Source organism: Mustela nivalis (genome assembly GCF_964662115.1).
Source record: "Mustela nivalis genome assembly, chromosome: 17".
Taxonomy (NCBI): domain Eukaryota; kingdom Metazoa; phylum Chordata; class Mammalia; order Carnivora; family Mustelidae; genus Mustela; species Mustela nivalis.
Window position 1 is genome coordinate 38,580,345 of NC_139036.1, and position 23,530 is coordinate 38,603,874.

General features: G+C 44.4%; 1 protein-coding gene across 1 annotated transcript in view; it reads right to left on the minus strand.

The window, feature by feature from the left end:
* Positions 1 to 23,530, minus strand: part of LOC309850625 (uncharacterized protein) — a 52,128-nt gene that overhangs the window by 22,929 nt on the left and 5,669 nt on the right. The gene's annotated exons all lie outside the window — the stretch shown is intronic.

Genomic DNA, 23,530 nt, shown 5'->3' on the forward strand with positions numbered 1-23,530 from the left:
CTTTCATTATCATGACTTGAGCCAAAGGCAAATGCTTAACTGACTGAGCCACCCAGGTGACCTGAGCGTTTTTTGTTTTGTTTTGTTTTGAATACCTGAGACAGAACTGGTAGTAAATCTGGAAATCACCCCAATTAGGTAGGAATTAGATACACGAATGGATGAGACAGACTTATTTACTTTCTTTCTTTCCTTTTTTTTTTTTTTTAAGATTTTATTTATTTATTTGACAGACAGAGATCACAAGTAGGCAGAGAGGCAGGCAGAGAGAGAGAGGGAAGCAGGCTCCCTGCTGAGCAGAGAGCCCGATGCGGGGCTCAATCCCAGGACCCTGAGATCATGACCTGAGCCGAAAGCAGAGGCTTTAACCCACTGAGCCACCCAGGCGCCCCATCTTTCTTTCCTTTTAAGATTTTATTTCATTATTTGTCAGAGAGAGAGACAGTGCACAAGCAGGGGGAGCCGCAGGCAAAGGGAGAAGCAGGCTTCTCTCCCAGCAAGGAGCCCAATGTAGGACTCCATCCTGGGATCACAACCAGAGTGGAAAGCAGACACCCAACTGAGTGAGTCACCCAGGCGTCCCTTCTTTCTTTCTTCGAATGAGACTTTCTAACAACACTTTCCAACAAGAGGGTGTAGGAGAGGAAAAACAGAAATCTGAGGATGGAATGTACCAAAGGTTAAGGAGATTAAAAAATATATATATTATTTATTTGAAAGTGAGAGAGAGAGAGGAAGATTGGACACTTAACCAATTGAGGCACCCAGGCACCCCAAAGAGACTTTCCAGCTGAAATAAAAGGACTGTTCCAAGAAGCAGGAAGAAAACCAGGAGCGAGCGAGCATTGCCATATTTTGAGTTCCAATTCCAATGGGGGGGGGGAGTTTTCCCTGTGTGTACGGAGATTCCCAGAAAACCAACAGGAAGTCCTAGAATCTCAACTCAGTTCTGACACTGTCCACCCAGAGATAGCATCAGATCCCACAGATGAATGGTTCCATCCTATAAGACTGAAGACTGCCCCCCCACACCCTAATTTAGACACCCGTTGAAAGCCTAGGTTGTCACCTGTGCTTCCAATCAACCAGCTATAAATCAGAGGCTCCTACCACTCCCTCCTTGGGTTGGATTAGTTTGCTAGAGTGCCTCACAGAACTCAGAGAAACACTTCACTGGCATGCACAGGATAAAGGGATAAAGGGAAAGGGTGGGGAGCTTTCATACCCTTGCTGAGTGCACCACTTTTCCTGAATCTTCCCAAGTTCACCAACCTTGAAGCTCCCTAAACTCAGTCCCTTCGGGTTTTTATGGAGGCCTTATTACCCGGGCTGGGCTGATTAAATCACTGGCCGCTGGTGATTAAACTCAACCTCTACCCCCTCTCCCCTCCCTGGAGTTTGGGAGGGTGGGTGCGGGATTAAAACCCTCTAATCAGTGGTTGGCCCTGACCCTCAGATCTAAAAGTCGCCTTATTAACATAACAACAGATACACCTACCTCTTCCTCTCCCGTGATAGGAAATTCCAAGGGTTTTAGGAGCTTTGTGCCAGGAATGGGGGATAAAAGCCAAATATATATTTCTTTCTTTCTTTCTTTCTTTTTTTTTTTAAAGATTTTATTTATTTATTTGGCAAAAAGATAGAGAACACAATTAGGCAGAGAGGCAGGCAGAGGGAGAGGGAGAAGCAGGGAGCCTGATGCGGGGCTCGAGCCCAGGACGCTGGGATCATGACCTGAACCAAAGGCAGCTGCTGGACCGACAGGTGCCCCCAAATATATGTTTCTTGTTACATATCACAGTATCAGGTGCTGCTACTGAGTATTAAGGAAGCTGGAGCCTAGCGGCTAAGCTAAGAAGTTGGCTGGTTTGACACTCAGACACTCTTTGTTCTCTGTCCCTACTACCACTGCCCAAAAAGTCCCATGGATTTCCATTATTCTGTGTTGTTGTTTTTCCCAAACGGACTTGTAGGGGGAGAGTCAGTATAGATGACCTGTTTTATTTTCCAGTTTCCCTCTTGGGTCCCCCTTGGCTGGCTGGTCTCGAACTGCCTCTTGTCTGCCCTCTGTGGTTGCCATCCTATTGGTCACTATTCACAGCAGACTTGCTCCTTTAGGCGTCTGGAACTGATCAGCACTAAGGGACATCAAGGTCCTCAAAAATGCTTCAGACAAGGGCAAACACACCATTGAAGCAGAGCAAGGATGGAGCCCGGAGGCCACAAGGCACAGCTCCCAGGAAGTTTGGAGCCACAAGCCCACAGCCTTTTCTCAAAGTCTTCAGTTTTGCCACATTTATCATTCCCCACACCTACTCTCGGTGTCATAAGTCACAAAGATGAACCATTAAGCTGGTTTATTTAATTTATCATGCGAACATACTAATAAAAAGACTGTTATTGAACCCCCACGACTTAGATAATGGGAGGATGGCAGAAGCTTCCGGAGATCCAATAATCCCCTTTAATTAAATTAGACAATGGCTATTAGAGTCAGTAATTAGTGTCACTTGCCTGGTAATTGAATGGTTGATATGAAAAATGGCTCCATGTTAGGGTCTGTCTTGGAATGAATGTAGGAGGCATATGAATTTATATATTCCTTCATATTTATTGTGTATTTATTGTGCAGCCAGAAGTATGTCAGGTAACAGACTCAGACAATGAGCCAGGAGGCTGAGACCCCCATCCTTCCGGAAGTTTTGTTCTAGTGGGCTGCTGTCACTAACCGAGAACATTTTTTTTAAAGATTTATTTTGTTTTTATTTTTTTTATTTTTTATTTTTTATTTTTTTAAGATTTTATTTATTTATTTGACAGACAGAGATCACAAGTAGGCAGAGAGGCAGGCAGAGAGAGAGAGAGAAAGGGAAGCAGGCTTCCTGTGGAGCAGAGAGCCCGATGCGGGGCTCGATTCCAGGACCCTGAGATCAAGACCTGAGCCGAAGGCAGCAGCCCAAACCACTGAGCCACCCAGGCGCCCCGATTTATTTTGTTTTTAAAAGGTTTTATTTATTTATTTCACTGACAGGGATCACAAGTAGGCAGAGAGGCAGGCAGAGAGAGGGGAGGAGGAAGCAGGCTGCCTGAGGAGTAGAGAGCCCGATGTGGGGCTCGATGCCAGCACCCTGCGATCCGGACCTGAGCGGAAGGCAGAGGCTTTAATCCACTGAGCCACCCAGGCGCCCTAAACTGGGAACCTTTTTTTTTTTTTTTTTCCCAGAGATTTGATTTATTTGACAGAAAGACACACAGTGAGAGAGGGAACACAAGCAGAGGGAATGGGAGGAGAAGCAGGCCTTCCAACGAGCAAGCAGCCTGATGCGGGGCTCGAACCTAGGACCCGGGGATCCTGACCTGAGCCGAAGGCAGAAGCTTAACGACTGAGCGCCATCCAGGCGCCCCTGAAAACATTTTTAACAATCGCAAAATGCCTTTCTCTTTTAAAAATGGGACGTTCCCGTTTAAAATTTAAAAATGCTTTTTTAGTAGGAGAGAACACCCACCAGGATCCAGGTCAAAGTGTTAGAAGAGAAAAATCATTAAACATTCACACTGGAATTCTCACGATAGCCCTGAAAGGCAGAGGAACACGGGGGTAGGGAGGGGGGGAAGCCAGCCCAGGTTCACGTGCCTGGTCTGCTACCTTCCGCAGCTAAGGGGCTCTCGCCGCCAGCCGTCAGGCCGCCAGCATCCTCATCTGGAGCTCTGAGATGATACTATGCAGAGCGTGTGGCTTATAAACCCTTGGCACACTTCATAATAGTTATTCTCGTGGTCATTAGCTCATTTTTGAAGACGAGAAGCTTGACACAGAGAGGTATAGCGATTTGCCCAAGGCTACACAGCCGGTAATTGGCAGAGCAGGAACTTGGACCCATATCTGAATCCAAGCCACATCCACCTTTGGCACCACTGTCCGGAAAGAGGCCAAGGAGTAATTATTCAAGGTGGAGTGGCGTGCTTATGGAGGAGTGCGGGCATCGTTACTTGGAAGGAGCCGGGAGAGATGAGGGGTCCTGGTAGGCAAGAACTCAGATCATGACCAGTGAACAAGTCCAGATGGGTAAAGAAGTAGGGGCAACCCCCCAGGCGGGGCAACCAGATCCAGCGGCTGGCTGCGGCCCGCTCACCTGCAGCCAAACACTGACCCCTGCCGGCCGCTGGCGGGGCGGGGAGGGGGTTTGCGGGGAGGCGCCCTGTCCAGCTACCGGAGCCTCAGGGACCCGGCCCGTTTCCCAGAGCCAGGCATAAGGCTCGAGAAGTGACTGTACCTCTAACTTCGGGGCCCTCCCGGGCCACCTAGGACAACGTCGCATCGCCCCCCTGTTTACTCAGCTTTTGACCAGAAGGGGCCAGAGCTGAGACTTTCCCTGCCCTTGGCCCCCATCCTGAGCATCTCCGGGGCCTCCCCTTGCCGGAGGGCTCCCCATGCCTTGTTTGAGGGTCACCCGCCTTGCCCCGCCAAGGATGCGGGCCACCTGGAGCTGGCGGGGGACACTCCTAGGGCTGAGCCCGAGTCCCGATTTTAATGGGGAATTTTAAACCCATTTTAAACCAACTAGGGATCAAATGTCACTTGCTTTTTGGCTGAGGAGACACTCGGGCAGCTGCCACCAAACTTGGCTCCTTCTATCCCCGCTTCTGCCATGTCCCCCACGGGGGGGGGGTGTGGATCTGGGTCTAGAGGATCTAGAGGGTGTAGAGGATTCGCAGAGCAAGCGAATCTGAGCCCTTTTTAGGTTCCAAGCCCAGATGTAGGGATCAGGCTTCTCCCCACTTAATCCCATTCGCTCCCTTCTTGCTTTCCACTTTCCGTGATCAGAACTGCCAAAAAATGAGTTTTAGCCAGTATTGGCAGCTCTTAATTCCTGTGTGGCTCTGCACCTCCATTCCTCTCTGCAAAACGAAATGAGTAAAACACTCTAAGGAAGGAAACAGCGTATCTTAATATAATCATGTGCATTTCTTATAAAAAGAGAAACCCTTGGGGGGGGGGCAATCTGCAGGAAACCCGGTCTGTATGGCAGCCAGACATCAGAGCAGCCAGAGAACGAGCTGGAGCCCAGGCACATGACCCATGTGTCGCATGACAATCATGCTAGTTTGGATATCGTGCCCTGCACATGGTTTGGCATTTTCCTTCATGCCTTGGATAAAGACAAAGAAAGGCTCATTAGTAATTCAAATATATTGATTTAGGGGCATCTGGGTGGCTCAGTCGTTAAGCGTCTGCCTTCAGCTCGGGTCATGATCCCAGGGTCCTGGGATCGAGCCCGGTGTTGGGCTCCCTGCTCATCAGGAAGCCTGCTTCTCCCTCTCCCACTCCCCTCTGCTTGTGTTCCCTCTCTCACTGTGTCTCTATCAAAGAAATAAATGAAATCTTTATATATTGATTTAGGAGGCAAGATTTTAAAAGATTTCAATAAGCCAGGATGACCTTGAAGAAAGTAGGGAGATGTTTTCAAAAATAAGTTTTGACACTAAGTCTCTCCGAATCAAGAATCCCCACCTGGAATGGACTCAACTAAGAGTCTTGTAAGAAGGGATCAGCAGCAAACTGACTCAGGGTGAGAAGTCCCGCAGCCCTGGGGCTGCCGGGGAAGGTAGCTGAGCCTGACTTCCTGGACAACACTAACCTCTATAATGGATTAAGAACTTCCTGGTGGGTGCCTGGGTGGCTCAGGTGGTTAAATGGCTGCCTCTTGATTTTGACTCTGGTTATGATCTCAGGGTCAGGCTCTGTGCTGGGTGTGGAACCTGCTTAAGATTCTCTCTCTCCTCCTCTGCCTCTCCCCTGTCTAAAATATAAAATTAGGGGCGCCTGGGTGGCTCAGTGGGTTAAGCCGCTGCCTTCGGCTCGGGTCATGATCTCAGGGTCCTGGGATCGAGTCCTGCATCGGGCTCCCTGCTCAGCAGGGAGCCTGCTTCCTTCTCTCTCTCTCTGCCTGCCTCTGAGTGTACTTGTGGTTTCTCTCTGTCAGATAAATAAATAAAATCTTTAAAAAAAATTAAAAAAATATATAAAATTAAATAAAAATGAAATTTAGACAAAATAAAGAGACTACCTGAATGGAAAGGTGACATCAGAGGTTTTGATGACATCAAAAGAGGAAAGATGACATCAGGGTTTTGATTCTTTCCAATCCGGTGTGTTGATGCCTTCTTAATAAAATGGGACCTGTGGACCAGAGGGGAGAGGCCCTACATCCTTTGCATTCTGGAGCCCTGCCTTTTAACAAGGACATCAGACAGCCTTCTTCTTGGTTTCAGTTAGGTCTCCACTCTGAGAGGTCTTTCCTGACCTCTCTAGTATTTTCCCCTCCCCAGTGATGTTCTTTCACTTTTATGGGCCAGCATGAGAAAATTTCTGGTTTATTTATGTGTGTCTATGTTTCTGGTCTGTCTCCCCATGAAGGTGCAAGGTCTTGTCTGGTTGCCCTTGGTGCCCCTAGGGCCTGGAATAAGGCTTAGCATAGCAAACATCCTGGGGGTTCCATGAAAATGTTTGAATGAATAAACAAACTAGAGCGGTCCGGGGGTCTCTACACTCTTCCAGGGGGCCTGGGAAGTCAAACAGTAAGTCAGAATTTGTCTTTTTCACTGCATTGATGCGGAAGTCATTTATGGTGATGGTGGGTAAAGCTACCACGGCACCAAAGTGTTCTCATAAGCATTGCTTCTTCTCGGTAGAAACAAGGCCAACAAACCAGGAAATTCTGACAGTAAGACAAGACGAAGGCCAGTTTCACTTAAGAAAGCCCTTGATAGGGGTACCTGGGTGGCTAAGTGGGTTAAAGCCTCGTGCCTTAGGCTCAGGTCATGATCCCAGGGTGCTGGGATCGAGCCCCGCGTCGGGCTCTCTGCTCAGCGGGGAGCCTGCTTCCTCCCTTCTCTCTCTCTGCCTGCCTGTCTGCCTACTTGTGATCTGTCAAATAAATAAATAAATAAATATAAAAAAAAATGCCCTGGATAATGGGGTGCCTGGGTGGCTCAGTCAGTTAAGTGTCTGCCTTTGGCTCAGGTCATGATCCCAGGGTTCCCAGACCAAGCCCCACATTGGGCTCCCTGTCCAGCGGGGAGCCTGCTTCTCACTTTCCACCTACTGCTCCCCCTAGCTTGTGCTCTCACTCTCAAATAAATAAATAAAATCTTAAAAAAAAAAAAAAAAAAAAGGATGTCCTTAATGATGGGTGAAACGGGTGAAGGGGATGAAGATCCACTCACCTGATGAGAGCACTGGGTCACGTACACAATTGGTGAGATGCTATATTGCACACCCAAAATCAACAGAACACTGTACCTTAGGGACACCTGGGTGGCTCAGTTGGTTAAGTGGCTGCCTTCAGCTCAGATCATCATCCTGGAGTTCCAGGATCAAGTCAAATCGGGCTTCCTGCCGTCAGGGAGTCTGCTTCTCCCACTGACCTCTCTCCTCTCATGCTCTCTCTCTCTCAAATAAATAGATAAAATCTTAAAAAAAAAAAAAAAAAAAGAACACTGGGGCGCCTGGGTGGCTCAGTGGGTTAAACCTCTGCCTTTAGCTCAGGGTCCTGGGATCGAGCCCCACATCAGGCTCTCTGCTCAGCAGGGAGCCTGCTTCCCCCTCGCTCTCTCTCTGTATGCTGCTCTGCCTACTTGTGATCTCTCTCTGTGTGTCAAATAAATAATAAATAAAATCTTAAAAAAAAAAAAAGAACACCGTACGTTAGTTATACTGGAATTAAAACATAAATAAATAAATAAATACATCTATCCATACATAAATGGGAAAAAAGTCCCTGAGGAAGCAATAAAAATTCTTAGTTTTATTAAAACTCATCCTTGAGTGTACAAAATAAAAAGCCATCATCAGGGGCACCTGGGTGGCCCAGTGGGTTAAAGCCTCTGCCTTTAGCTCAGGTCATGATCCCAGGGTCCTGGGATCGAGCCCCACATAGGGCTCTCTGCTCAGCAGGGAGCCTGCTTCCCTCTCCTCTCTCTCTCTGCCTACCTCTCTGCCTAGTTGTGATCTCTGTCTGTCAAATAAATAAATAAAATCTTAAAAAAAAAAAAAGCCGCCATCAAGTCCTCTGCACACCATAGGATAAATAGTTATCCTGAGGAAAAGCTCTTCCTTGAAAAGCTCACCCCCAACCTTTTTAAAAAAAGATTTTATTTACTTATTTGAGAGAGAAGCAAGCAAGCAAGAGAGCACAAGCAGGGGGAGCAGCACAGGGAGAGGGAGAAGCAGGTTCCCTGCTGAGCAGGGAGCCTGATGCAGGGCTGGATCCCAGGACCCAGAGATCATGACCTGCGTCAGAGGCAGATTTTTTTTTTTGGGTATTGGCAGACATTTTTTGGAAAACAAAGGGAGTTTTCCCTTCCAAGGAAAACAACTGGTATTGTTCACTGCCAATTTTGAAACTCAAGTTTTAAAACAAATCTTGGAATTTTGGAAAGCTTGTATTTACCACCAAGAGCGCTGACAGCTTCCCAAAACCTAAAGACTGCTCTGATGAGCTTGGGGTTTGATATTCGTGAGTGTGACATTGTGGTAGTGAGTTACGAAATGAGTCAACATTTGGAAGAGCAGCACAACTCAGTGAAACCAATATTTTCCCAATGACCAATGCACAATGTTCCCAAACCATGCATGGGTAAGAGGTCTATTCACAGTACAGCATAGACCAAGGGATTTTAATGTAAGAATGAAAAATCTCACTGATGTGATTTCAGATTCCACCTTGAAACTAACACTTAGAAAACAGCCACTAATCCAGTTTTGGTGTGTTATCTAAGAAAAATATCCCCGATTTTTTGGAAAGGCTATGAAGCCCTCCTCCCTTTTCCAACTGCGTTATTTGTATGAAGTCAGATTTTTTTCCATATATTTTAGCCAAAACAATATTCCATAACAGATTGAATGTATAAACAAATATGAGAATCTGCCTATCTTCTAATAAGCCAGACATTAAGGAGATTTGCAAAAATGACACTCTCCTCTCGACCTTTTTTAAATTTGGAAAATATGGTTATTTTTCATAAACTATTGCTTACATTAAAAGGTGTATGTTTTATTAACGCTATTTTTTAAAAAAAAGATTTATTTATTTGACAGACAGAGATCACAAGTAGGCAGAGAGGCAGCCAGAGAGAGGAAGGGAAGCAGGCTCCCCGCTGAGCAGAGAGCCAGATGTAGGGCTCAATTCCAGGACCCTGGGATCATGATCTGAGCCAAAGGCAGAGGCTTTAACCCACTGAGCCACCCAGGAACCCCTATTAATGCTATTTTAAAGGAATTAACAATATATATTTTAAAATTTTCCCAGTTTCAACTTCTAACATGGTGAATGCCAATGGCTATCTAACATAAACACATAAATAAAAACAAAAACAAAACACATAAACAGGGCCACCTGGGGGACTCAGTCAGTTAAGCATCTAAGTCTTGGTTTCAGCTCAGGTCATCATCTCCCTGTTGTGAGGTCGAGCCCTGTATCAGGCTCTGCACTCAGCACGGAGTCTGCTTCGGTTTCTCTCTCTCTCTCCCACCACCTCCCCACTCCACACATGCCTGCTCTCTCTCTCTCTCTCACTCAAATCAATGAATAAATAAAATCTTTTTTTAAAAAGTGTACAATGTTTGTGGGTTTTAGTATATTTACAAGGTTGTGCAACCATTACCCTTAATTCCAGAACATTTCATCATCCCAAAAAGGAATCCTGGGGTGGGGGGGAAGGACTCCTGTACCTGTACCAGTCACTCCTCATTTTGCCCTCTTCTGAGCCTCTGGAAAACACAGATCTCAGTGTATTTGCTGTCTGGTCATTTAATACAAACAAAATCACACAATCTATGACCTTTCGCAGCTACCTTTTTTCACTTCTTTCAAAGTTCATTCATGTGGCTGCTGGATCTGTGTCCCTTTCCTTTTCATGGTACAATAATATTCCATTGCCGAGATTAAACCATATCCTGTTTATGCACGCAACAGTTGGTAGGTATCTGAGTTGCTGTCACTTCCTGGCGATTATATGTTGCTACAAACATTGATGTACACATTTTTATATAAATATGTTTTCAGTTCTCTTGGGCATATACCTAAGAAGTAGAAAAGCTGGGTCTTACAGTGATTCAATGTTTAACCTTTTGAGGACCTGTCAAACTGGCTTCCACAGTGGCTGCACCATTTTACATTCCCCCCAGCAATATGTGAAGGGTTCCAATTTCTCTACATCCTTGCTAACACTTGTTACTGTCTTTTTATTATTATTATTATTATAGCCAGTGAAATGGTGGCTCTTTGTGGTTTTAATTTGCATTCCCCTAATGACTAATGATGCTGCAGTCAAATGCTCTACCACTGAGCTATACCCCCAATGCTGAATATCTTTTCACATGCCTGTTGACCATTTGTATATCTTCCATGGAGAAATGTCTCCTTCAGTCATGTGCCCAATTTTAAGTTAGGTTGCTTGTCTTTTTATTGTTGAGTTGTAAGAGCTCTTTATATGTTCTGGATATAAGAGCATCATCAGAGTATAATTTGCAAATTTTTTTCCCATTCTTTGGTTTGTCTTTTACTTAGTTATTTATTTGAGAGAGAGCAGAGCTAGTGGGAGAAAACACGAGTTGGGGTGGAGTAGAGGGCGAGGGAGAAGGGAGCCCGATGCATGACTGGATCCCAAGACCCCAGGCTCATGACCTGAGCCGAAGGCAGATACTTAGCTGACTGGGCCACCCAGGTGCCCCTGTGGTTTGTCTTTCAACTTTCTTGATCGTGCCTTGACCCACAAAAGTTTTTAATTACAATGAAGTCTATTTCTCTAGTTTTAATTCTTATGATGTGCACATCTAAGAAAATATTGTCTAACAACAACAACACAACGACAACAAAAAGATTTACACCTGTGTTCTCTTCCAAGGGTTGTAGTTTAAGCTTTTACATTTTTGTCTTTGACCCGTTTGGCGTTAATTTTTGTAGATGATGGGTGGTAGGGGGTCCAAATTCATTGTTTTGCGTGTGGATATACAGTTGTCCCTACACTTCTCTCCCTGAATGTTCTTGACACCTTGACCATAGGTATATTGGTCTATTTCTGGACTCTCAGTTCTATTCCGTTGACTTATATGTCTATCCTTTCGCCACTACCACCCTGCCTGGATTATTGTAGCTTTTGAAATTGGCAGTGTGAGTCCTCCAACTTTGCTCTTTTTCAAGATTGACTTGGCTAGAAAGTATCAGCTTTGATATTAACTTTTTTCATTCTAGGTGGTAAATATATGGCAGTTTGTTATATTATTCTCTTTTCTTTTTTTTTTTTTAATAGTTTAGGAGAACTTTTTTTTTAGATTTTTAAAATTTATTTATTTGACAGAGATCACAAGTAGGCAGAGAGGCAGGGAGAGACAGAGAGAGAGGAAGCAGGCTCCCCGCTGAGTAGAGAGTCTGATGTGAGGCTCCATCCCAGGACCCTGGGGTCATGACCTGAGCCAAAGGCAGAGGCTTTAACCCACTGAGCCATCCAGATGCCCCTATTCTCTTTTCTTTTTAAAATGATTTTATTTTTAAGTAATCTCCATACCCAACATGAGGCTAGAACTCACAACCTCAAGATCAACAGTTGCATGTTTTACCGACTGAGCCAGCCACACAGTCCTCTCTTTGCTTTGCTGTATTAAGTTGTTTTTTTTTTTTTTTTTAAGGAGCACTTGGGTGGCTCACTTGGCCAAGCATCTGCCTTCAGCTCAGGTCGTGATCCCAAGGTTCCTGAATTGAGCCCCATGTGGGGCTCCCAGCTCGGCGGGGAGTCTGCTTCTCCCTGTCCCGCTCCCCCACTTGTATTCTCTGTGTGTCAAATAAATAAAATCTTAAAAAAAAAAGATTTAAAAAAATATTTTATTTATTTATTTTTTTGACAGAAAGAGAAAGAGCACGAGCAGAGAGGAGGAGCAGAGGGAAGGTGCTCCCACTGAGCAGGGAGCCCGATGCGGGGTTCCGTACCAGGACCCTGGGATCATGACCTGAGCTGAAGGCAGACGCTTAACCCACTGAGCCACCTAGATGCCCCCGTTTTATTTTATGAGATTTTTGTACTAATAAAAAAGGGGACAACTGTGTGTGTGACAATTAAATAACTGAAGTGAATAAATAAATAAATAAATGAGTAAACAAAACATTAGAGGAGTATCTGGTGCCCTCCACGTTGTTAGCTAGTATTTTTGCTATTGTTCTTTCTTAATCTTTTAAACATATTTATTTGTATTTATTTACTTACGAGAGAGCGCGCGCGAGAGAACACAAGAGAGCACGAGTGTGGTGGGGGGAGGCAGAGGGAGAAGCAGACTCCTAACCAAGCAGGGAGTCTGACACGGGGCTCGATCCCAGGACCCTGGGATCATGACCTGAGCCAAAGGCAGAGGCTTAACTGACTGAGCCACCCAGGGCTCCCCCCCCCATTATTCTTCTAAGTGAAAAAATTTTTTGATTATCGCTCCCTTTTTTATTATTGAGGTACAGCTGACACACAATGTTATATTAGTTTCAGGTGTACAGCATAATGATGCTAGAGTTCTGTACATTACTCAGTGCTCATCGTTAAATGTAGTCACTGTCTGTCAGCATACAGTGCTGTTACAAAATTGACTATCTTCCTTATACTGTACTTTTTAAAAAAATTAATTTTATTGCTTTATTATTTTATTTGAATTCCATTCATTAACATATAGTGTATTATTAGTTTCAGAGGTAGAGTTTAGTGATTCATCAGTCTTATATAACACCCAATGCTCACTACATCACACGTCCCTCTCTGATTTCATCTTGTTTTATTTTTCCCTCCCTTCCCCTATGATCCTCTGTTTTGTCTCTTAAATTCCACATAGGAGTGAAATCATACGATACTTGTCTTTCTCTGCTTGGCTTATTTGGCTCAGCGTAATACCCTCTAGTTCCATCCATGTCACTGCTAATGGCAAGATTTCATTTTTTGATGTCTGAAAAGTATTCCATTGTACATATACCTCACATCTTCTTTATCCATTCATCTGTTGATGAACATCAAGGCTCTTTCCATAGTTTGGCTACTGTGGACATTGCTGCTATAAACATTCGGGTGCACGTGCCCTTTTGGATCACTACATTTGTATCTTTGGAGTAAATACCCAGTAGTGTGATTGCTTGGTCGTAGGGTAGCTCCATTTTCAACTTTTTAAGGAATATCCACGCTGTTTTCTAGAGTGGCTGCACCAGCTTGCATTCCCACCAACAGTGTAAGAGGGTTCCCCTTTCTCTGCATCCTCGCCAGCATCTGTCATTTCCTGACTTGTTAGTTTTGGCCATTCTGACTGGTGTAAGGTGGTGTCTCATTGTGGTTTTGATTTGTATTTCCCTGATGCCGAGTGATTTTGAACATTTTTTCATGCGTCTCTTGGCCATTTTTATATCTTCTTTCCAGAAATGTCTGTTTGTGTCTTCTACCCATTTCTGGATTATTTGTTCTTTGGGTGTTGAGTTTGATGAGTTCTTTATAGATTTTGGATACTAGCCCTTTTACTAATAAGGCATTTGCAAATTATCTTCTCCCATTCTGTAGGTTGTCTTTTGATTTTGTTGACAGTTTTTGCTGTGCAAAAGCTTTTGATCTTGAAGAAGTCCCAGTAGCTCATTTTTTGCCTTTGTTTTCTTTACCTTTGGAGATGTGTCTAGCAAGAAGTTGCCATGGTCAACGTCACAGAGGTTGCTACCTCTGTGTTCTCCTCTAAGATTTTGATGGATTCTTGTCTCATATATAGGTCTTTCATCCATTTTGAGTTTATTTTTGTGTACAGTGCAAGAAAAGTAAAATTTTTAAGAAGCAGCTTTTGAAGCTAGATTATCAGGGTTCTCATACTGGTCCTGCCACTCCCTAATGGTGTGATGTTAGATGAGTTCTGAAATCTTGCCATATCCTAATCTGTAGAATGTAGATAATGACCTTGACCTCATAGGGTTGTTGTGAGGATTGAATGAGATAAAGCCATAATTAAATGATTAATTTATAGAGATAATAGGAGATGCTTGAACCCAGTAGCACTAGATTATTATTTGCCTTCATACAATTCTGCAGAGAGAGATCAACTTGGCGAAAAAACCTAGAAATCATTCCACACGAATAACATGAAGGAAAAGAAGCGTGAAGTTATTTTTAAATATCTGAATGCCAGATGCGGGAGAACAAACCCTTTCTTTGTACTCTAGAGAGGGCCAGGACCCCTGAATTTAAGAAAGCCATTCTCACCAACCCTCCCCAGCCCACAGCCTCCTGCAAGGTCCCACAATGCTCAGTGGTCATATATACCAACACTTGTCAATCTGTAATTATAATTATTTAGGTCTCTGATTCTCCCATTGGATGGTCCCATTCTACAAATATTTACAAAGTGATTCCCATATGCCAGACACTGTGTGTTAAGCCCGGGGGCGCATGGATGAGTGAGGTGCTGCCCAGTACACCAGAAGGTCCCAGTCCCAGGAGAAAGCCACTTGGTGAATTCGAGGAAACCATATTTCTGCTCCATACAGCCGCCTGCTGTCCCTCCTAATTCCTGCAAAGCCCTTAGTTTGGGACCCAACGCAGCAGCTACTTCTCCAAAGTAAATCACCAGAGAGAAAGGCAAAGTTTCTGGCAGGTCCCCGGGTCTGGAAACATGCGGCTTTCTGGGCGTGCAGCACCCTCTAGTGTCCATCCTGGGTAAGGCATGCCCAACGTGCAACTTAAATAGATCCCTATCTAAGCCAAAGATTTCTTCTCTTAGTTTAGTGCTGTTTATGGCTAAGTGGCTCTCAGGTCTCCGCTAGAAGACAAAACCACTGACAGTTTATGAAATAATGAATAACATAGTTGCCAACATATTTTGAGCACTTATTATATCCCAGGCCCTGGGTTAACTGCTTGCCTGGTTACCCACAAGCAGGATTCTATTATCATTATCATTATCATTATCATCATTATGATATGGTATGATTAGTAATTATTTCCAGTATACAGAGGAAGAAACCAACACAAGTGACACAGCAAGCTAGAAGCAGTGCCAGAATTCAGTCCAAGTGGTCAGACTTCATAACCCTGCTCTTAATTAGTTTTGGTTTATTATCAAAAGAAAAGCCATAACCATCGGCAATCCCAAGATAATTCTGGTCACATTTCTCCTGGCTGCTGGGGAGAATTATAATTGATGGAAATCAAGATTTATTTGAAATATCAAATATGGAATGAGAATGAGCCTTTCTTGGATTCATACTGAAAGGGACAGAAAAAAATAATTCTTTCTAGCATTTTTTTAAAGATTTTATTTATTTATTTGACAGACAGAGATCACAAGTAGGCAGAGAGGCAGGCAGAGAGAGAGGAGGAAGCAGGCTCCCTGCTGAGCAGAGAGCCCGATGTGGGACTCGATCCCAGGACCCTGAGATCATGACCTGAGCCGAAGGCAGCGGCTTAACCCACTGAGCCACCCAGGCGCCCCTCTTTCTAGCATTTTTGAACTGTGGGCTGTGACTCATGGATGGTTTGTGTAAACAGCTTAGTGCATTGTGACCAGAACTTTAAAAACAAAAATACAATAGACTGGGAAAGTGCTAGAGTACATAATAACCCAGTACTTATTCTCAAATTCTCTCTCTCTCTCTGTATGTGTGTGTGTGTGTATGTATGTATATATATATATATATAGGACTGCCCAAGCCATACAAAAACCAGTGATGGAACTCTCTTACTGCCTGCCCAGGACTATGGCCAGGCCATTTTCCTCTGAGTGCCCCATGCTGCCAAAACTATTTTCTTGGGTCTAAATTAAATTCTTCATGCCACAAGCCATCCCCTCTCCTTTTTTTGAAAATGAAGAATTTAGATGTCATATTTTTTGGGTGACGGGACCTGCGGTGAAAACAGTAAGCTTATTTTAAAAATCTCACTTTGCAGGATGCCTAGGTGGCTCAGTCGGTTAAGCATCTGCCTTTGGCTCAGGTCATGATCCTGGCGTCCTGGGATTGAGTCCCACATCTGGCTCCTTGCTCAGTGGAGAGCCTGCTTCTCCCTCAGTCTGCCACTCCCTCTCCTTGTGCGTGCACGCGCGCTCGTGCTCTCTCTCCCTGACAAATAAATAAATCTTAAAAAAAAAAAAAAACCAACTCACTTGCTTCTTCATTGCTTTTTTTCTCTAAATTCAGGGTTTGGAGTTAACCTTCTCTAGGACGGTACATTGAACGATGATAGGCACGAATTAGTCCCAGTTTGTATTTGCGTTTCAGGGAAATGAAGCCATCTGTGCCGTTTCACACAGCTGATAAGCGGAAGATCTAGGGTTTTAAACACAGGACAATCTGCCTCCAGGACAGCAACTTTGAACCATGATATTGTATAAAAGAAAATCCCCCCTCGGCTGCCGGGGCCGAGAGTGTTTGGGATGCTGATGAACTAGGTGGGAGAACAGGGTGTGTTGAGTTGTGTTGTACGAGCTGCTACATTTTATAGAGATGTTCGGGTTCTAGAGCGTTGGAGGTCCCACGACGATGACCTGGGTCATTGGTTCTTGGTGTTTGGGCCCTGTTCTGTTACACGGAGGGTATGTGAGTTCCAGTGTGAGACACTGGGCAAGGCCTCCAAACAGCCCTGAGATGCTCACTCTTATTTTCCTCACATAACAGATGAAGAGACCGAGGTTCAGGTTTGCTCAGAGAGTAAATAGCAGAGAAGCAAATCAGGTAAGAAACATGCTCATTAAGTTCTTGAAGGCTTATTCCATGACAGGCACTATGTTAAACCACTTCCATAGATTATCACATGTAATCGTCTCAAAGAACTATTAGCTGAGTTTTTTTTTTTTTTTAAGATTATTTATGTATTTATTTGACACACACAGTGAGAGAGGGAACACAAGCAGGGGAAGTGGGAGAGAGAGAAGCAGGCTTCCTGCTGAGCGGAGAGCCTGACATGGGACTTGATCCCAGGACCCTGGGATCATGACCTGAGCCTAAGGCAGACGCTTAATGACTGAGCCACCCAGGAGCCCCATGAGCTGAGTTTTAAATTAAGTTAAGGAAACTGGGACTCAGAGCAGCTGGTTTGGTGCCCAAGGTTACACAGTGAGTGTAGAGTCTATCACACTTCGGTCTGCCTGTCTCCACTCTAAGGCCACCACTCACCACTCCAAGGCCTAACCAGAGATTGTTTAACCTTTTCCTGGGTCATAAGGCAGAGTGAATTTAAAAACGGAAAAAAAAAAATTTATAGCCATATAAGCATCAGGATGGTATTGTGGTTGGTACTCAGTAAATGTTGGAGAGGAGCACCTGGGTGGTTCAGTTGGTTAAGTGTCTGACTCTTGATTTTGGTTCCAGTCATGATCTCAGGGTCAAGAGATGGAGCCCTGCGTGGAGCTCCAAGCTCAGTGGGGGGTCTGCTTGAGAGTCTTTCCCTCTGCCCCTCCGCCCCCAATTTGGATGCAAACATGTGCACTTTTCTCTCTCTCTCAAATACATCTTTTCAAAAAATAAATGTTGGGGTGCCTGGGCGGCTCAGTGGGTTAAAGCCTCTGCTTTTGGCTTGGGTCGCGATCCCTGAGTCCTGGGATCGAGCCCTGAGTCTCTGCTCCACAGGGAGCCTGCTTCCTCCTCTCTCTCTGCCTGCCTCTCTACGTACTTGTGATCTCTGTCTTTCAAATAAATAAATAAAATCTTTTAAAAAAATAAAAAAATAATAAAAAATAAATGTTGGTGATTATTTTTTCCAATAATCTATTGCTGCATAACAAATTGTCTACAATCCTGACAAGGCCATCAGTGCCTCCTTGCTAAAATAAAAATATCTAGGGGAGCCTGGGTGGCTCAGTGAGTTAAGCCTCTGCCCTCGGCTCAGGTCATGATCTCAGGGTCCTGGGATCGAGCCCCACATCAGGCTCTCTGCTCTGCGGGGAGCCTGCTTCCCCCTCTCTCTCTGTCTGCCTCTCTGCCTGCTTGTGATCTCTCTCTGTCAAATAAATAAATAAAATCTTAAAAAAAAAATCTACAGGGTAGAGCCAGACCTGGTCTTGTAGCATATTCCACCAGAAAGGGGGGGGGGGTGCTCTCCTGCCCTCAGTTCCTGACCATAGGTCACAGTGGGAGAAGGTCACCCCTGCCCCACACTCCATGGCTACTTGAGAAGTCCCTTAGGATCAAGTGAGGAAGGAGCAGAGGGACCTCATATATTTTAAGAATGATAGTCCCATTGTCACACCCGATGAGGCTTGCTTTCTGTCTCTCCCTTCCATCCCTTAACAGACATCTTTGATTAAGGACAGGACCCCAGGGTCCACAGGATTTCCCAAAACTTGGCTGTTGTCTTAGCAATAAAGGCTGCCTTGGACAATAATCGGCCCCATCTCTCCATTTTTTCAGACTTTTAGGCCATCGCCAATGATCTAGCCACCTTATCTGACCAGTGGCAGTAACAATGACAACTCTTTATCTATGGTCACTCCCTTTGGGGTAAAGGCATGTTCTTGCTTTACAGATACCCCAAAATTCAAATCAAGGTCAGCCATGGCTCTGCAGATACTAAGGCCACAACATAAGGCCTCGCCCAGACACCTTTTATCCTCTTCAGAGTCACAGATGTTACTGAGACTGACTAAGGCGTTCCTTTCCCTTCTGAAAATACATAACCCTGGGCTCTTAAACAAGGTGTTCAACAGAACTTTCATGGAACCATAGGCCTCCTAGAGAGCCATGATGGCTGACTCAAACAAGTTCAAATTTAATTAAGTGAAACAACACATTTTAGTTATCAGTCAAGTATCGGGATGAATGGTAATAGAGTCCAGGTTTGTTGGTGGACTTGACTATCTTTCCATGTGGTAATCAGTTCATCATGTGGGCAATAAAATAATTCTCAATAAATTTAAAAGGATTGAAATCACACAAAGTATGTTCTCTGACCAAGACAGAATTAAACCAAAATCAGTAACAACAGATCTGACAAGTCATCAAAATTTCTGGAAATTAGGGGCACCTGAGTGGCTCAGTTGGCTAAGCGTCTGGCTCTTGGTTTCAGCTCAGGTCATGATCTCATGGGTCATGGGGTCAAGTCCCCTGAGACGCACTCAGCATGGAATCTCCTGGAGATGATCCCTCTCCCTCTGTTCCTCCCTCTGCTCATGTGTGCGCACGCGCGCGCTCTCTCCCTAATAAATAAAATTTTTATTTAAAAATTTTTTGAAAATTAAATAAACACTTCTAAATAACATCAAATTAGAAATAACAAAGGAAGTTAGAAACTATTTTGAGCTGAACAAAATTGAATAATACAGTGTATCCCAACTTTGGGGGCAGCTAAGAAGGTGTTTCAAAGGAAATTACAGCATTCATTACTTATATCAGAAAAGAAACAGGGGCGCCTGGATGGCTCAGTTGGTTAGGCGTCTGCCTTCGGCTCAGGTCATGATCCCAAGGTCTTGGGGATCAAGCCCCGCATCTGGCCCTCTGCTCAGCAGGGAGCCTGCTTTCCCCCCACCTTGCCTACCTCTCTGCCTACTTATGATCTCTGTCAAATAAATAAATAAATAAACAATAAAAAATAAAAGCTTAAGGGCACCTGGGTGGCTCAGTCTGTTAAGGGTGTGCCTTAGGCTTGGGTTATGATCTCAGGGTCCTAGGACAGAACCATGCATCAGGCTCCTTGCTCAGCGGGGAGCTGCTTCTTCCTCTGCCCCTCCCCCTGCTTCTGGGCTTTCTTTCCCTCTCTCGGGGGCACATGTGTGTGCTCTCTCAAATAAATAAATAAAATTTTAAAAAATAAGAGTAAACCCTTACAAATAAATAAATAAGGGGCGCCTGGGTGGCTCAGTGGGTTAAGCCGCTGCCTTCGGCTCAGGTCATGGCTCAGGTCATGGGATCGAGTCCCGCATAGGGCTCTCTGCTCAGCAGAGAGCCTGCTTCCTCCTCTCTCTCTTCTCTGCCTGCCTCTCTGCCTACTTGTGATCTCTCTCTGTCAAATAAATAAATAAAATCTTAAAAAAAAACTACAATGAGATAATACCTCATACTTATTAGAATGACAGCTACAAAAATAAACAGAAAGTAGCAGGCGTTGGTGAAATGAGATGTGGAGAAATTGGAATCCTTATGCACTGTCCATAGGAATGTAAAATAGTGCAGCCCCTGTGGAAAATAGTCCAGAGGTTCCTCCTAAAATTCAAAATAGAGTTACCATATGATCCAGCACTCCCATTTCTAGGTATAGATCCAAAAGTCTTGAAAGCACTTGGGGTGCCTGGCTGGCTTAGTTGGTTGAGCCTGTGACTCTTGATCTCAGAGCCATGAGTTTGAGCCCCACACCGGGCACAGAGATGACTTAAAAGTTAAATCTTAAGGCATGTGGGTGGCTCAGTAGGTTAAGCATCTGCCTTCGGCTCAGATCATGATCCAGGGTCCTGGAATTGAGTCCCTTGTTGGGCTCCCCGCTAAGCAGGGATCTGCTTTTCTTTCTCCCTTTGCCCCTCTCCCCTGCTCATGCTCTCTCTCTCTCTCTCTCTTTTTTTTCTCTCTCTCAAATAAATAAATAAATAAAATCTTTTAAAATATAAAAAAATAATAAAACTTTAAGAAAGAAAAAGACTTGAAAGCAGGATCTTGAAGAGCTACTTGCACACCCATATTCACTGCAGCATTATTCAAAATAGTCAAGAGGTAAAAGCAACTTAATGTCCATCGACAGATCAACTAATAAAGAAAATGTGGTATACAAGGACCTCACATCAGTCAGAATAGCTAAAATTAACAAGTCAGGAAACAACAGGTGTTGGTAAGGATGCGGAGAAAGGGGAACCCTCCTATACTGTTGGTGGGAATGCAAGCTGGTACAGACACTCTGGAAAACAGCATGGAGGTTCCTCAAAAAGTTGAAAATAGAGCTACCCTATGACCCAGCAATTGCACAATTGTGTATTTACCCTAAAGATACAAATGTAGGTGCCTGGGTGGCTCAGTGGGTTGGGGCCTCTGCCTTCAGCTCAGGTCATGATCCCCGGGGTCCTGGGATCGAGCTCCGAGCTCCGCATTGGGCTCTCTGCTCAGCAGGGATCCTGCTTCCTCCTCTCTCTCTGCCTGCCTCTCTGCCTACCTGTGATCTCTGTCTGTCAAATAAATAAATAAAAATCTTTAAAAAAATAAAAATAAAAAATTTTAAAGAGATGAAACAACAAAAACAATAGCTGGAACCAAAAAATTAGTAATAAAATACCTATAATACATATTATATATAATTGACAGTTATATAAAATATATGTGCATAAAACAGAAAATACTACTATTGTAAAGGAACATTTAAAAAGCACCTAGTAGCTTTTGAAATTGAAATGTTTAAGGGCATCTGGGTGGCTCAGTAGTTAAGCATCTGCCTTCCGCCTAGGTCATAATCCCAGGGTCATGGGATTGAATCCCTCATTGGAGCCCCTGCTCAGGGGGAACCTGTTTCTCCCTCTCTAGCTCCCCCAGCTTGTGTTCCCTCTCTTTCTCTCTCTCTCTCTGTCAAATAAGTAAATAAAATCTTTTTAGAAAAAGAAACTAAAATGTTTTAAAAATGAAAAATTAAAGTCTTTTTAAAAAATATTATTTATTTGTCAGAGAGAGAGAGAGTACACACAAGTAGGCTGAGTGGCAGGCAGAGGCAGAGAGAGAAGCAGGCTCCCTGCTGAGCAAGGAGCCCGATGTGGGACTCGATCCCAGGACGCTGGGATCATGACCTGAGCCAAAGGCAGCCGCTTAACCAACTGAGCCACCCAGGCGTCCCAAAAAATGAAAAATTAAGAGAAACATTGGTATCAGGGTTGTGCTGGAGGCAACTGTGTGAGCCCGTGAGAGCCACTCCTTAAATCTTTGTGACATTTTGTGAGTGTGGTTAAAAGTTCATTTATATACTTAAATAAATCATATTTAGAAAGATTAAAAAAGAAAAAGAAAAAGTGGTATACACAGTTCAGCCTAAAAAAAAATCAGGAAATCCTGCCACGTGCTACAATGCAGGCAAACTTTGGGGACATTACACGAAGTGAAATAAGGCAGTCATAACAAGACAAATATTATATGACTCAACTTATACGAGTGATCTAAAGTGGTCAGCCTCATAGAAAGAGAAAGTAGACTTGGTTGCCAAGGTCTGAAGGGAAGGAAAGAGGAGGAATTGTTGCTGAGTGGGCATAGAGAGTTTCAATTCTGCAGATGAAAAAGTTCTAGAGATCTGCTGCACACTGATGTTAATATAGTTAACTGTTAAACCGTCCACCTAAAATGGTTAAGATGGGCAGCTTTATTTGTTTTTATCACATTTTTTAAACGCACCCCCCACACACACACACATTGGAATATTACCAGAATGATTACAAGGAACAAGACAGCCATTGCCGGTATTAGAAAGTATGTGAGTGACCAGCTTTCCAACACCTTGGTGGTGGGACTATAAAATGGTCAACCACTTTAGAAACCCATACATATCATGGTTTCATTATATAAAGCTTAAGGACAGACAAAACTAATCTATGGGAATAGAAGGCAGAGTTATGGTGGTTTCTGGGGGTTATTGACTAAAAGGATATTGATTAGAAAGAGTTATAAGGGAGCCTTGTGGCAGGCTGGAAATATCTTCATCTATGTGGTGATTATACACGTGTACATATGCAAAATACACTGAGCCATAGAATTAATACCAGTGCCCTGTGCTGCGGGCATATTATAATCAATAAAAAGTACAGAAAAGGGGCACCTGGGTGGCTCAGTGGGTTAAAGCCTCTGCCTTCGGCTCGGGTCATGATCCAAGGGTCCTGGGATCGAGCCCCACATCGGGCTCTCTGCTCAGCAGGGAGCCTGCTTCCCCCTCTCTCTCTGCCTGCCTCTCTGCCTGCCTGTGATCTCTGTCTGTCAAATAAACAAATAAAATCTTAAAAAAAAAAAAAAGTACAGAAAAGGAGAACAGAAAAATAGAGTCGTGGAAGCAAAATTTAATTTTACTGTTATTTCTGTATTTGTGTTTAAGTGGCTAACGAATCAAATCACCATCTGGGTGTGTTTTTGTCTCAGCCAAGCAAGTTCACCAGAACCTGCAAACCAGAGGAGGGTGCAGAGGCAAAACACCCAGCCTGCCCCGCAGACACAGAGGAAACTAACTGAAACCTACAGAGGGGGTGGGGCTGAACTTCCACGTTAAGTGCAGGGGAGCTGGGCCTAGAACTCAGATCTCAGACACATTCCATCCCCCTGCCCCCCTACGGACAACCATTTGCAGGAAAGGAACGGGTCTGTCTTACCAGTGGGTCCCCAGCCTCACGCTGGCCCAGGTCTGAGAGGTCTCAGGTCTGAGGCCAGGTAATCTCTGGAGACCAGCCAGATGGACTCTTTGCGGCCCTTTCGCTGATTCTGAGTAAGTTGGGATCCCTAGCTGGGTCTCAGAGCAAAAGCAAGAGAGAGCCTGTGGTTTCAGGATGTTGCTCTGGTAACCAGAAGGGCAAAGACACAAAGGGATCCTAAGGGCTGGG